Raw genomic sequence first — 14,039 nt, forward strand, 5'->3', positions numbered from 1 at the left:
CTGATTTTCAAGGGAAGGTTTTGTAACTGTCAATGGCAGTGTTGCCAACTGGCGGACAGAATAGGAGGTAGCAGGGTTGCCAATGTGGTAAATTTTGGTGCGGTTTTTGGGGATTTAGGGCTAGATAAATTATATTACGGTAATGTTTATTAATATTACTGTAATATCTTCACGGTGTTTTATAAGCGTATATTATTATCATCTTTTATTGGTTAACTATGCTATTTCTGTACCTTCACTGTGCTTTTGCCTAGCGTATGCATTTAAGGCAGTGGTAGGGTTTTCATAACAGATATTTTAGAGAGGCATTACTAACAGACGTACCGCTCATAAGAAAACAGGCGCAAAAATGGCTACCACCGCTTCTTCGGGGGCATCCGCATCTACCTCATCCAGTAATCCTGCTGTGACTTTAGTTAATGCGAGATCTGCCATAGTACCATTCCAAGGGCGTGTTAATGGGTTCTTAACTAAGGGGGTTGAATCCTGGATCTCATCCGTAGATGCTCATTTGAAAGTAAAGAGCATAGCAATCCCTTCCCTACAGCTTCAGGAAGCTAAAAGCTTCATTGATTTTGCTAAGGGTGATGCTGGGTCATACCTTACGGGGATTTCTTTTCAAGAGGCAAACATGTGGGAAGAATTCAAAGTTAAATTATGTTCAGTATACGGTAGTGAGGAAGCACTGAATGAAGTGTTAGCTCTGTGGAACATACACAAGATTATTTCCATGACTAATCTTAGCTTAGTTGACCGGGCAGCACTGATCGCAAACCATCTGAGTGTATATATGGATCAATTTAATCAGTCAGGATGGGTTAGCGGTACCAAGATAACCATCAAAGATTTTTGTCAGGCTCATATGTTTAACCTTCATATCAGCAATGTTGCCGGAAGCCTTAATACGGTGTTTTGATGATAAATTAACTCCTGACAGTATGGAACTGGGACATATACAAACAAGTTAGAAAACATATGTCTAAATGCGCAGATTTAGACCCTTCTCTTGTCCAGACCTTTTCAAAAAATGAAATAAACCACAGCAACTTGCTTTAACTGTAAAAGAATGGGACATATGATGAATGATTGCTGTACGCGTTATTTGCTCCATTCACAATACCACAAATCATGCATATGCTCAGTGTAATGCACGCAACCATTCACAAAGTAATGTTAAGAATACACAGAAACATCGGTAGTGATAACAAGAAGAAACATTCAAACAATTGTAAGAAGAAATCCGTTCATAGCAATGCAGCACAGAATCAAAAAGAAGTAAATCGGTCTTCTGGGAACTCAGCTCCTAATCCTTCTGCCAAAAATAATCAAAACGCGGCAAATTTTCCGAGTGTCCAAAGCAAATCATGCACCACGTAAATAACTCCAGATGGGGGCAAGAATGATGTTGGGTCGTCCATATCATCTTTTGAATTAAATAATAAATTTAATGGTCTAGAAGACCTGTGCGAAACACACAATTTTCTTACGAACCACATGACCATACCCAAAAAGTCAGTGCAGGATCCCGTAGATTTCGATAGAATCCATGCTATCATTAGTACAGATGAGTTACGTCCTACTTTGCATGCATTTTATCTAGAACATCAACCCTTTACGTTGTTTTTCAATTTCTGTAGTCCACGTAACATAATGGACCTACATACTCACCACTCATTGTTTTCCAAACTTCCCTACTGAGAAATCCTTAGTCTGCTTGTCGGTCATCGAAATAATGAATTAAGTGTCGTACGTACAACTCAGGTGCAGTACAGGGTGGGTAAGCGTACGCTTACCGATCCCTTAATAGTTGTACAACAGAATATGTATCCATGTGCATTAAAAACATTGTTCTAACTCCTGCAAAGAATGGTGTGTTTATCAAAGGGAAATTCTATAGATCATCAAATACGTTAAAATCCGTTTTGGGCCAAAAGGAGGCAGACACTCAAACAGTAACATACATTGAAGAACCGATTACCTGTCTCATGAACCATGATATCATCCAAGACGCCCAACATAATTCCCGTAAACCTGCACTGGCAACCTACACGCAGTCGCTTGAACCGAACATTCCCTCGTATCTCTCAATACGTGTTAGGAAAAATTTTGCCAGGATCAGAAATTTTAATCCTTCCGGACACTGAAAATTAATGGACTTTCCGTAACACAAGCGTTGTATGTTGACTCACATCATCAGGTCAATATTGAAGTCTGTAACCACCTGAATACCGACTTAATAATAAAACAGAATCAATATATCATAGATGTCGAAGCGTACAAGTACCGTATTCTTACCGTCGCTGAAAATAACCCCGCGCAACCCACTGTCGACGAGTCCCTTTCACAACCAATCAGAAACAAAATCAATGCAGATATCCAGGATAAGGGGATCAGACAGAAATTTTTGCGAGCTCTTTTTCCATTAGTGAGGGATCTCTAGGTAAAACAGATGCAATTGAACACCATATACAGTTAAAGGATACAAATAAAGTTATCTACGTACCATCATACCGTCTCCCTATGAAATTTCAGAACGAAATCAATGAAGAAGTAGATAAAAATTTAATGCTAGATGAAGGGGTTATCAAAACATCCACTAGCCCATACAACTTTCCTTTAACTGTTGTGCCAAAAAAAAGATTGGACTTGGCGAATTTGTGTAGACTTCCGTCACTTAAACGAGGAAACAATTCCTGATCGTTTTCCGGTGCCATGTACCGACAACATCTTACCTCTGTTACGTCAGAATAAATATTTTACTTCTTTAGATCTACTTTAAGGCTTTCACCAGATACCCTTAGATAAAGAAAAGACACCTTACACTGCTTTAGCACGATCAGGGGACATTATGAATTTTTACGTATGCCTTTTGGCTTACTGTGTGCCCCAATTACCTTTACTAAACGATTAATATAGTGCTTGGTGACCTGCTAGGTGTAACTCTTCATGCCTATATGGACGATCTTGTAATTATTTCTAATACCATAGCAGAGCACTTGCATAACTTGAGCTTAGTTCTCTAGAGTTTAAGCCAACATAATTTAAGAGTAAAAATGCCAAAGTGCGAGTTCTTTAAACAAGAACTAGTCTATTTAGGCTATACGGTATCTCGTCAAGGTCTTAAAATAGTCCATGAAAGGTATCAGCTATCAGTAATTTTCCGGTACCTACTAATGTTAAAGGCGTACAACAGTTTTTAGGGTGTTTGGGCTATTACCGCCGCTTTGTGCGCAACTACTCACTAATTGCAGCTCCTTTAACTGATCTTATGAAGAAAGAAAGGCGCAGAGTTTATATGGGAGGAAAAGCACCAGAAGGCATTCAGTAGCTTAAAAGAGAAATTGAGCACCTCTCCTATCTTAAAATTACTCTATTTCAGTAAGGAATTCTTTATCGCAACTGATGCCTCATCAGGGGGTAGGAGGGATACTACTTCAGCAATATGATAAACAGCTTTTCCCAATAGCTTTTTATTCATTAAATTGAAGCCCTCTGAAAGTAAATACACAGTAATAGACAAGGAAGGGCTAGCTATCGTCAATTCGTTGGTGCATTACAAGTTTATAATTTATTGCTATCCTGTTAAGGTCCTTACTGACCATAAGCCTCTCACCAACTTCTTCAAAGTCTTTAACCACAGCCCTAAAAGAATGCGATGGCATATGATCATTCAGGACTTTGACGCGAAGATAGGATATCTACCTGGGAAAGCAAATATCATCACTGACGCATTATCCCGCAACCCCGCACCAATGTGTTCAGAACCATTAGCTGAATTAGAAGATATTTCCACACCCATACAAACCGTTAAAATGGCATTCGAACAATAGAATTCATTACCTAAAACGATTGCGAACATTGAAGGACATGGGTGGAGCGCTGAACTGGTCCAGACTGAACAAAAGAAAGACCCTTAGTTAAGTAAAATAATAGACGCCTTGAACGGAAATCCTAAAGAAAATAGAACATGTAAAATATTAGCTTCAAAATTTCATAATCAAGGATAATATTCTGTGTAGATCCATGCACAGTATGATACCAAGTTGCTTCATGGCTAGTCAGATGCCCCCTCTTTGAAGTCTTAGGTGGAAAACAAAGTTGCCCTTAGCAAACAGAAAGTCAAACTAACCCAGCTTTGGGTTCCTCCCTTGATCTAAAAAAAATTTAAGGGCAGACTTATGACCCACAGAAGCATCCATGGTTTCTTCCAAAAGATTATTGTGCTGATAAGATCAGCCCCATGATATCCGAGTAGGTCCTCTGTAGATCGAGGGGTTTCTATCCTGAGGAAAAGTACCCTTTCCCTTTAGGTCATGGTACACTTGCCTACTCTCTCAGCAAGAAAGAGACCTTGACAGAACCCAGACCCTCTCTCTCCGCTAAGAGGGCTGAGCATCTTTCCCTGATCTGTCAGAAGCTGAAGCCCAGATAGGAGAGGGAAGTCATGAGTGATCGTTAAGACGATGGCTACACAGGTTTAGGAGACAGAACCCACTCATGCAAACGTGGGCAGGAACTTTCCCAAGGAGAGAAAACAGGTTCACACAAACACGCACTGGAGCTATCTCCAGTCGAGCAGTTTGTCCATGCAAACGTGGGTCAGGGTTAACCCAAGGAGAGCAATCATGCACTCTCGGGCACAACCTCTGCCTGTCCTCATGATACCTCAGTCTTCTTAGAGTCTGTGGCCTCTACACATGAAGAAGACTATGGGGAACTTGTTCATAGCTTCCTCAGGTGTGCTGGTCATAACGCAGGTAAGTACTGGCACAGGTAAGCATTACTTGCATACTGTGAATTTGATTCTCTCTTTTACCAGTGTATGTGGGTTCGTGGACCCAGTACAGCATTAGAGGAGCCTACATCAACCCATCAAAGTGACTCCATGGTACTGGTAAAGGTAACCTGGGGTTCCTAGAACAAGTACCTGGGGTGATACAAGTCTTCTTTAAAGACTGCACACCTGAAGCCCCTAAATCACGAATCTAACGTGCATTAGTTGCTTCTGACTACCTGAAAATTCAAAGAACTCGAGCAGAGGCAGGCTCTATACCAGCAAGCAGAGTGATTCCCATTGTACTGGTAAAGAGTAACTTGGAGTTTTGAAGAAACCCGAGTAGCCTACCAGAAGTGATGCAGGTCCCGTCAGAGACCCATGCACCTGGAGTTCCTGAGACATGAATGGATCGATAATCAGTTGCTCTCTCCACCTGTTTGTCTGGGGAGACTCGAGCAAAATAAGGACATACCAATCCATAGAAGTGACTCCACAATACTGGTAAAGGTAACTCAGGGTTTCAATGAATCCTGCGTAACCAAGGTGACACGGTTCTCTTAGGAGGTCCACACACTCGGATCTTCAGTCTTGTATTGGACAACCTTCAGTTGCTCCATCTACCTGATGTCTGAAGAAACATGAGTCTCGGAGGCTGACTTCCTGGAACTAGTATTGGTGCCATGGGTTACCTCTTCGACGACTACCATATCAGAAGAGACCCACATCCCTGGTGTTCCTGTGTTGCAGGTCTGTGTGTGAATGGGAAGCTGAGAATAACCGCACCACACTGGACTCTCTCTCTCACTGAGTCGAGCAACAGCTGCTTTATGCCCATAGACGAATCAAGAATGAGTAATCTGCAACAGACAGTGCAATACTGAAGGTATTGCTAGCGAGAGAGCCCGAACTTTCCAAGTCCCTGGCACTCTACAACATCTGAAAAAAATAAAACATTACAAATGCCAAAGTAATTTTCAGCATGAACGCAAACTGACTGGTTGGGCATGACTCCCACCGATCATCAGTAGTTAACTACATGCTTAATCACCTTGTTTAAAGTTAAATGGCTGGTCTCTAGCTATGCCAAAGTATCCTCCTTTTGTAAAGACCTCAGGTTTGTATATTGTGTAGGAACAACTATACAAATATACTGTAGTAGCCTAGCCTACATATACAGTATACTCTTCACACATATATAATTATCAATATCAGCTAATTCTTATTAAAGCCTTTAAATGAGTTCACACACTTTTAGTAGATTTTTCCAAATCCCATTCATATACTTCTTTACCTTTGTGCACGCCCTTCTTATGTACATATGAATTCCTTCCAGAATTTTCTGAGCTCTTTCTCCTCATTCCTTAGCCTGAACAGCCTCAGCAAACGTGTTTCAAAGTTAATAGGCTTTGAAATGAAGACATGGCACACTGATTTAAGGGTTGTATAAAAGAAGTTGTGTTTGGTTGTAGAAATATAACTCGTTAATATCACTGATGTGCTGAGGGTGGCTGGAAGCATTGTCAAAAATCAGCAGAATTTTGAAGGGGATATTGTTTTCCCTACAATAATCTTCCACTCCTGGAATGAAGCAATGCCCAAGCAGTCTTCAAATAGCAGTGCAGTCAACCATGCTTTTTTATTATGCTGGTAATGCACAGAACGCTTGTTTACTAATTCCTGCTAATGCCCTTGGATTTGCAGAGTGATAAATGATGAAAGCTTGAGTTTATACCCAGCCACATTTCCCACAACCGAGAAGAGTCAGTCGATCTTTGTATGCCTTAAACACGGGATCATTTTTGCTTCTTTATGGATATGAATTATTGAGGCATCTGCTTCCAATACAGCCCTGTTTTGTCAACATTAAAGATTTGCTTTGGCAAGTACCCTTCATTAACGATGATCTTATACTCTGCATCTTAGATTTAACTGGTACACTGCTAATATTCACACTATGAAAATTATGGCAGTTTTTGAAATGATGAACCATCCAACACTTACTGCAAAATCTATCAATATCAGCACTTGCTGCAAATCATTGTTGTAGGTACCATCAGATTATTTTCTAATTCCTCGTAAAGCAAGTGTGCCTTTGTTTGAATGGTCAAGAGGCTGAGTGGCATATGCTCTTGTAGAATGGGTGCTCGATGTGGGAACACTTACCTGCATTGGCCACCAGTCCCAGCTTGTGACTGCTCGAATCCCACTCTCTGCCCAAAGGAGGAGAATAAAGGATGGTGAGGAAGGAGGAAAAGAGGCCAGACATTCACAATCACTCTCACTTCCATAACAATACACCTTTGGCAAAGATATTCCATGTCCTCTTAAGAAGCTGGGTAAGCCACACACAATTGTTGAGCAATCACCACAGGTCCTGATCGTCTCATGAAGCCATAAGAGATTGTGTTCTTGGACACTTCTTTCTTGGACGAGCAGCATTCTGTCCATCACTCGAATTCAGAGGATGAGTTGCCAATCATATATTTCACTGGGAAATGTGTCTGGCTGATAGATATCATGGGCAGTAAAATTACACTTGAATACCTGCATGTTAACCAAAATAGGAGGGAAATGGAACCCTCTTATTTGGTGACAAATGCCAATACTATGGTGTTGTTGCTCAAACAAAAGCACTGCGTGTCTCAAAATCAAATCCTAAACTCTCAGGTGTCTGAAACTGTTTCCTAGAGTTTCAGGATGTTAATGAGAAGGTACTTTATCATCATGGTCACACTCTTTAAGACAACTGTCCTACAGGTTTGTGCCTATTACTCAGTCAGCGCATCTGGTAACAGACACATGTCGCAAGGAGAATACTCAAAGTATATTCAAAAGCTTCCTGTTGATTGAGTACCAGCCTAATCCCTTCCTCATCATTCAAGAGACGAAAAGATTAAAGGGCTGTTAGCATACCTCCTTCATTCTCTAATGAAGAGAGCGAAGAAGAAGCTTTCCCGAAGGTAGGCTTTTATAGCAATAACAGGACACCGGAGTCGACTAGCTCTTGGAAAACACTGGAGAGGTGGAAGTTCAATGGAAGATGGCCAAGGCCCAGAAGGGATCAGATTCATCATGGTACCAGCAAAAGACAAATGCCCGTTATGAGCGCTATCTTCCCTTCTGCCCTCCTCCCAGAAGAGAAACAGAAGAGGGCTGAGTATTTCAACAATCATCCTTCGAAGACTGAACTTCTTAGGGGACCGAGGAAGGGCTGGCCTGACCATAAGGTCAGGTCAGACAGTTACGAAGACCCAAATACCTTGACCAAGACCCGAAGGCTATGGCAGGTGCCCTGTCACAACCATTGATTGTCATGGAATCTGTCAATTCTCAGAAAAGAGAGAAGCAGAATCAAGTAAATGACTGTTCCTCTGGGTCGAGACAACTTGGGACACACGAATCTGGAGATCTGAATTAGGACAATGTCCGTTTTTGTTATCACTAGAATAGCTCTAAGGTTGCTGTCTGGTGCTGGGTAGAAGAACTACCCCAGATTGGGACAGTCTCTATAAGGCAGAATTCCTTCGGGAATGATTGCATTCAAGGAAGTTAAGCCTTACAGAAAGTGAAGGAGCACAGATCCTGTAAAGATTGTGATGCTTCAAGTACCACAGTTTCTTGTTTGCAGCAAGGTAGACAGCGAGAGACCCGCCCAAGTTCCAGATGTAGCAGAGACAGAACCATCTGCAGTTGGCACGGACCCTTCCGAGGTAAAGAAGAATTGCTCCTTTCGTGGCAGCAGAGGGGAATTGAGCTTGATTGGGTCATCTTGAAACTGAGTGAACCGCCTTGTCTGGAGAAAAGGTATTCGTCTAGTCGAGAACCCCCTCACAAACAAGGAATGTGGGACCCTACGTAAACCCTTGTTTTCCCTAAGAGCAAGTCTTCGATCGGTTTAGATTATTCACAGGGAAAGCCAGGGTCCTATTCCAAAGATCAGTTCTGCCGAATTGGTGAAGATCTCTGCCAAGTGAAAATTGAGGGTATTCGTAACCCAAGGTAAAACCCTTGAGTTTTCCTGAGGCACAAAACTCCCAATTTCATCTCCTTGAAGGGAGATTTGACAGGACCCATTGAAACTTTTCCCCATTACTAGAGTATATGATGAGAAGATCGGAGGATTGATCTCGAGGAGGACTAACACTTGTAGCCAAATTCTGGAATAGGTAAACTTATCTGTTTGCCTTGTACCTCTCAGAACAACCGAGAAGGTCAAGTGAACAGGTAATGAGAAAGGGCATTCCTACCAGTCATGCTAGAAGGGAGGGTAGATCGTGGCGAATCACCACTTGTGATGACTGCAGTATCGGGAAAGGAGTGTGTTGATGCCATGGCAGAGCACCAACCTGAGGAGAGCAGAAAGTTCACTCGAACAGAGCCGAGCACTCGATTCGGCTGATCCAAGTAGGTCGAGTCGAATCGAGTGAGCTCAGCAGATTACATCTACACAACTATGGGGTGTACTTGTCTCTAAGAACTATTGCTTTCCTCCCATGTGCACTAGTATCCTTTGAGGCCTAAACCCCTCGAGAAGAAAGTTTCAAAGAGGGATTCTATGTCTACTATCCTACGCAGTCGGACCTTACAAAGTCCAAAACACAAGAATGGTACCTGACCAAGAGCTTAAAAAATTGCTGGCAGGCAGTGTTAAAACACCTAAGTGTCTAGGCACTTCTTCCATGAAACACCCAAGATTAAATAAAAATTCTGGGCAGTCAATAATACATCAGCAGAGCACTCATGTTCAAATAAAGTGCTCGGCTATGCCCCCAAATCTCGTAAAAATGATTATAAAAAACTGTCTCCTATTGACTTCAAAGCACTCATGATACCAAGGAATTCGAGCACCAGAAATTCTAAGGAATACAGCGCTTGGCGAGGCTCCCGAATCTTGGGAGGGACACAACCATTCAGGAACGTGCCCGAGGCGAGCGCCAGAAATTATAATGGAATTCTAGCACTTGGTGAGACTCCCGAATCTTGTTAAGGTACAATCATCGGAAGTACTCGGCGAGTGCCAGAAATTCTAATGAGTTCAAGTGCTCACCGAGACTTCTGAATCTCGTAAGAACAATTACCATTACTGGAAGTGATTCCTCTCACATTCCAAGTGCTTGCGATTCCAAAGAATGCAAGCACTCAACGAGGCACAAAATTTAAGGAATTTAAGGCTTGCTTGGAGAACTCCTGAATTTCGTAAGAATAATCATCGGGACCAGTGCTCTATCGACTTCCAAAGAAATCGAGGAGGAACAGGCACAGAGCCAATCTTAGATGAAGACTTCTACGAACTGGATCGAGAGTGTGACTTGAAAGATTGAACACTTGAGTTCCTAAAATGCAAGACCTCATAGGAGAATGCAAATCAGACCCCGCCCCAAGGGTGGGCAGGGATAATGAGAGAACCACTGCCTTCTTGAGAGAGTCCATCCTCAGAAGTCTGTAGAACTTTCGAAGGGAACCCCCTCACTGCCTCTCCAGGTGTTCGAATCCTAAGAATCAAGACACCAAGTGAGAACCCACAGAGCACTCACAAGCACTAGCAGTAGTGCTGGTAGGAAGAGACAAAACACACTAATGTCTCGCCCTTTCTCTCACCTTATGCCCGAACTGGGAAGGAGAGAGTACTCTCCATCAGATGCTCGGGATGCTCACAATTTGTTAGAAACACTAGCACTTGAAGCGGCTTGCGAAAGAGCCACAACACAGCACACAGTAGAGGCGGAACCTCTGAGAACTGATGACTGAATGGCAAACCGAAGCTTACACTCCCAAAAGCTCCCGAAACAAAAACAAAAAAACTCACCAGGGACATGTGAATCGGTTCCCAAGCATGAAGGTTGAGAAGAGCCGAAAAAGCGATCCCACCGCCTCCTTGGGAGAAGGCAGAAATCCTGAAGAATGACTTTTTAGGAGGGGGAAAGCAGACTTCCTCTCTTTGGCTAAAGGGGGTCTTTCGGGTTTCCCAGGACCTCAAACCCCAGAAAAAGAAGAGGGGCAGTGGTGGTTGACATTTCTTCTACAGGGCTTCTTGTACAGGATGTTGATTAGAAACCGTCAATAGCAGTGGCAGGAGTCACAAGGCGGCTGGGGCCAGAGGCACAGTAGAAGCTGCCCAGTGACTGAATGGTCATCAGGACAACATTAGCAATCTAACAGAAGGCACAGCAGGGGAAGGGGGGAACTACACACACACAAGAGGCAGTGCCAAAGCATACTAGTGTGTCACAGGTACACTCCCAACAGGAAGATATCCAATCATCTACTGCTGTGTCCTACAAATGCTGACTGTCAACCTAAAGAGGAAATTAAAGATAGAATTAATAAAAGGAAACTCCTCTTGTTTTAAGGGCACTGCCCTCCAAAGCGAGAGGAGATCCCGAGAATATGTCACCCAATCACCCACACCCCTCCCCCCTCCTCCTAAGAGGGTGAAGGACAACAAAAGAATACTGGGAGGGAAAAACTGAGGGTGAAAGCTCCAAAGTTTTCCTTCCGGCAGACTCTCCGACAGTGCAAGCAGCAGGATTAACATCTCAAAACAAATATACTGTCATGCCCTTATGAAAGATAATAATGTGATGGGGACAAATGTTACGCCCTTGGCAGCCAACCCAGGCACACACTTGGGAAGGCGCTCTGCAAGGCTATTACAAATCGTGGGTTTGTATGTTAAAAATATTAAACACAGTATTAATCAAAATGTATACCAAAATAATAAAAGGAAAGATCCACCGGGGAAACACAAGCTTAATGACAGCCAGGCAAGAGTTCACGAAAAGACATCTGTATCTCATAAAGGCCGAAAGCAAAGTGGAATGTTTACATCTGGGCGGGGGCGGTCTCCTCGCTACTATATGGTAGTTACTGTCTAGGCACCTTGTTTAAGAGTTTTAACAGTCATGTTCCAGCTTTGCTGTAAGCAATTCCTAACGAAAAGAGTAGATCTAAGCCTGTATACCGCGGCAAACTAAACTCTGGCAATTAACGTTTCTCTATTGAATTTTACCTCCTGAATAAGAATTGAACTAAGAACTAATATTTTTTCGGCCAGCTGTAATTAACCTGTAATTTACCTTGAACTCTATCCTACGGTAAGGGGGACCGATGGGAATGCTGGGTTTTGGGTGGGGTAAAACACTTGGGAAAATTATGCCTTACAACTCTATACCTACGGTAAGGGGGACCGATGAGAGGGAAAGCAGGGTTAGGGTGGTGGGGGGTAAAACACTTTGGAGAAGGTTTTTGCCGTGTTATTGTGTTATTTCCTCTTATTTTATGACATTTTAAACACGAAATACAAGCTGAAAAGCTGAAATAAAGCGATAAATAAAATGATATTGAGCCGTTTACATAGCCAAAATCCACCTATTACTACTGCTATTACGATGCTGAATCCTACTACGTATGCGCCAATCCTACTGCGCATGTGCCATGTTATAGGGGAGCTTTTGTTTCAGACGCCAACTTCCTAAGTAAGAAATAATAACTATATGTTTTAGCACTTCTAAGATTGCCTTCCTTTAAGGGGGGTACAGGGGGGCTCCGCGCCCCCCCACCCCCCCCCCGTCAGGTATATCTTCTACTAGTTTTAGGCTAGGTTAGGCTGGTTTAGTATCATAACCTTATGTTACACTTCTAAGATTAATGGTGGGTACGGGGAGCAAAGCAGCTGCTGAAAACTCTATCCTCCACCCCTCTAAGGTAAGGTTCCTAATCTTTATGTACTTTATTTAGTTACACCAATTGTGTTTTGGTGTTCCAAAGGTTTAGTGCTTTTGATGTTGGTGATATTTATTTATTGGGAATTATTTCCCACCACTTACCCACGGTTTGGGGCTTTACCAACTCGTACCTGTGCCTTCCTCTCCCAGTAACCCCACCCCGTCCCCCCCTTACCAGACATATGGCTCCCTGGTGGTTACGTATCCCACACCCCCTACCATAATTCAAATATGGCGGTTTGTTTATGTTTCTTGGCCCCAAACCAAAACTTTGAAGATTGTTCAGTCGAAGTTGACTATGGCAGTTAACGTTTTCTTATGTTATTTTACTTACTTTATGAGAGTTCAAAGTAATATTTTGATGGTCAGCTGTAACTAATCTGTTATATACCTTTGAACTCTGTACATGGCTACATCGCACCCCTTGTAGTCTTCAAAGGTAAATTACAGTTTAGTTACAGTTACAGTCGACCGAATAAATATTACTTTAAATTCTTGTTCAGGAGGTAAAATAACATAGGAAAACGTCAATGGCCTAAGTCTATTTTACCGCAGAATGTGGCTTCGAGTTACCTTGAAAAGGACCAATGGGGTTGTATATTGTGAAGGGACAAGTAAATTCAATTAGACTAAAAGGCACTCTGCACAAATTAAACTAACGTAATTAGAACTGCAGGTAAGTTCATTAGGCCAAGGAATTCAAGTAAGTTTTCGACCAGGTTAAAGTCAAGTAAGTCAAATCAAGTACCAAAATTAATCGAAATATACAAGTAGGCCTAATTTGGCTAAATATTTTACGTGAAATTGTTGAGTTTAAACCTATAAACAGTTACATAACTGTTATATTAACAGCCTAATAAAGTAAAGACCTCTAGAAGTAAATAAAGTAAGGAAAACAGTACCTCTTTAAAACATGTGAGTAAAATGTTTAAATCACAAAACTGCCTCCTATTGAACAACCATAAACTCAATCACCCGACCAAGACAAATCACTTTTCTTAATTTACCCCTAAACTGAAAACAAATCACCTATCTATTGGTTGGTAAAAACAATGACCTCTACTTATGTTCCTGGAAATAAATTTGTACATTGATAAAATTCATGACCACTTACTATATGTGTTCCACGACAAAGGAGCAGATGGCCACTTCATACTTTGGTTGCTTTCAGACAGATAATGGATTTGGAAAGGATATGGAGGTTAGGATAGGTAAATTATTGAAAAGGAGGACATGGGAACCAACTCTCTTACAAGTTATCAAGTTATACTTTTGAAGCTGAAGCTAACATGTGTATGCATGTCCATCTACTACTACAGTAGTACCAAGCCATGCTGTTGGCCTAGACTCGTGAAAAATTTCACCCGGTAAACAGTTCTTTATCACTCACTAAAGTTTATTTATTTACTGATTTGAAAAAACTGTTAAATCTCTCTATTTATTAAATTAATCTAATAGAATTGGCAACAGTTAATCAAATTTTAAATGCTTAATCTAATAGTTATTGGTACAGGTTTCATCAATTTTAAATGTTAAGC

The sequence above is a fragment of the Macrobrachium nipponense genome, chromosome 18 (assembly GCF_015104395.2).
Source record: "Macrobrachium nipponense isolate FS-2020 chromosome 18, ASM1510439v2, whole genome shotgun sequence".
NCBI classification, from domain to species: Eukaryota; Metazoa; Arthropoda; class Malacostraca; order Decapoda; family Palaemonidae; genus Macrobrachium; species Macrobrachium nipponense.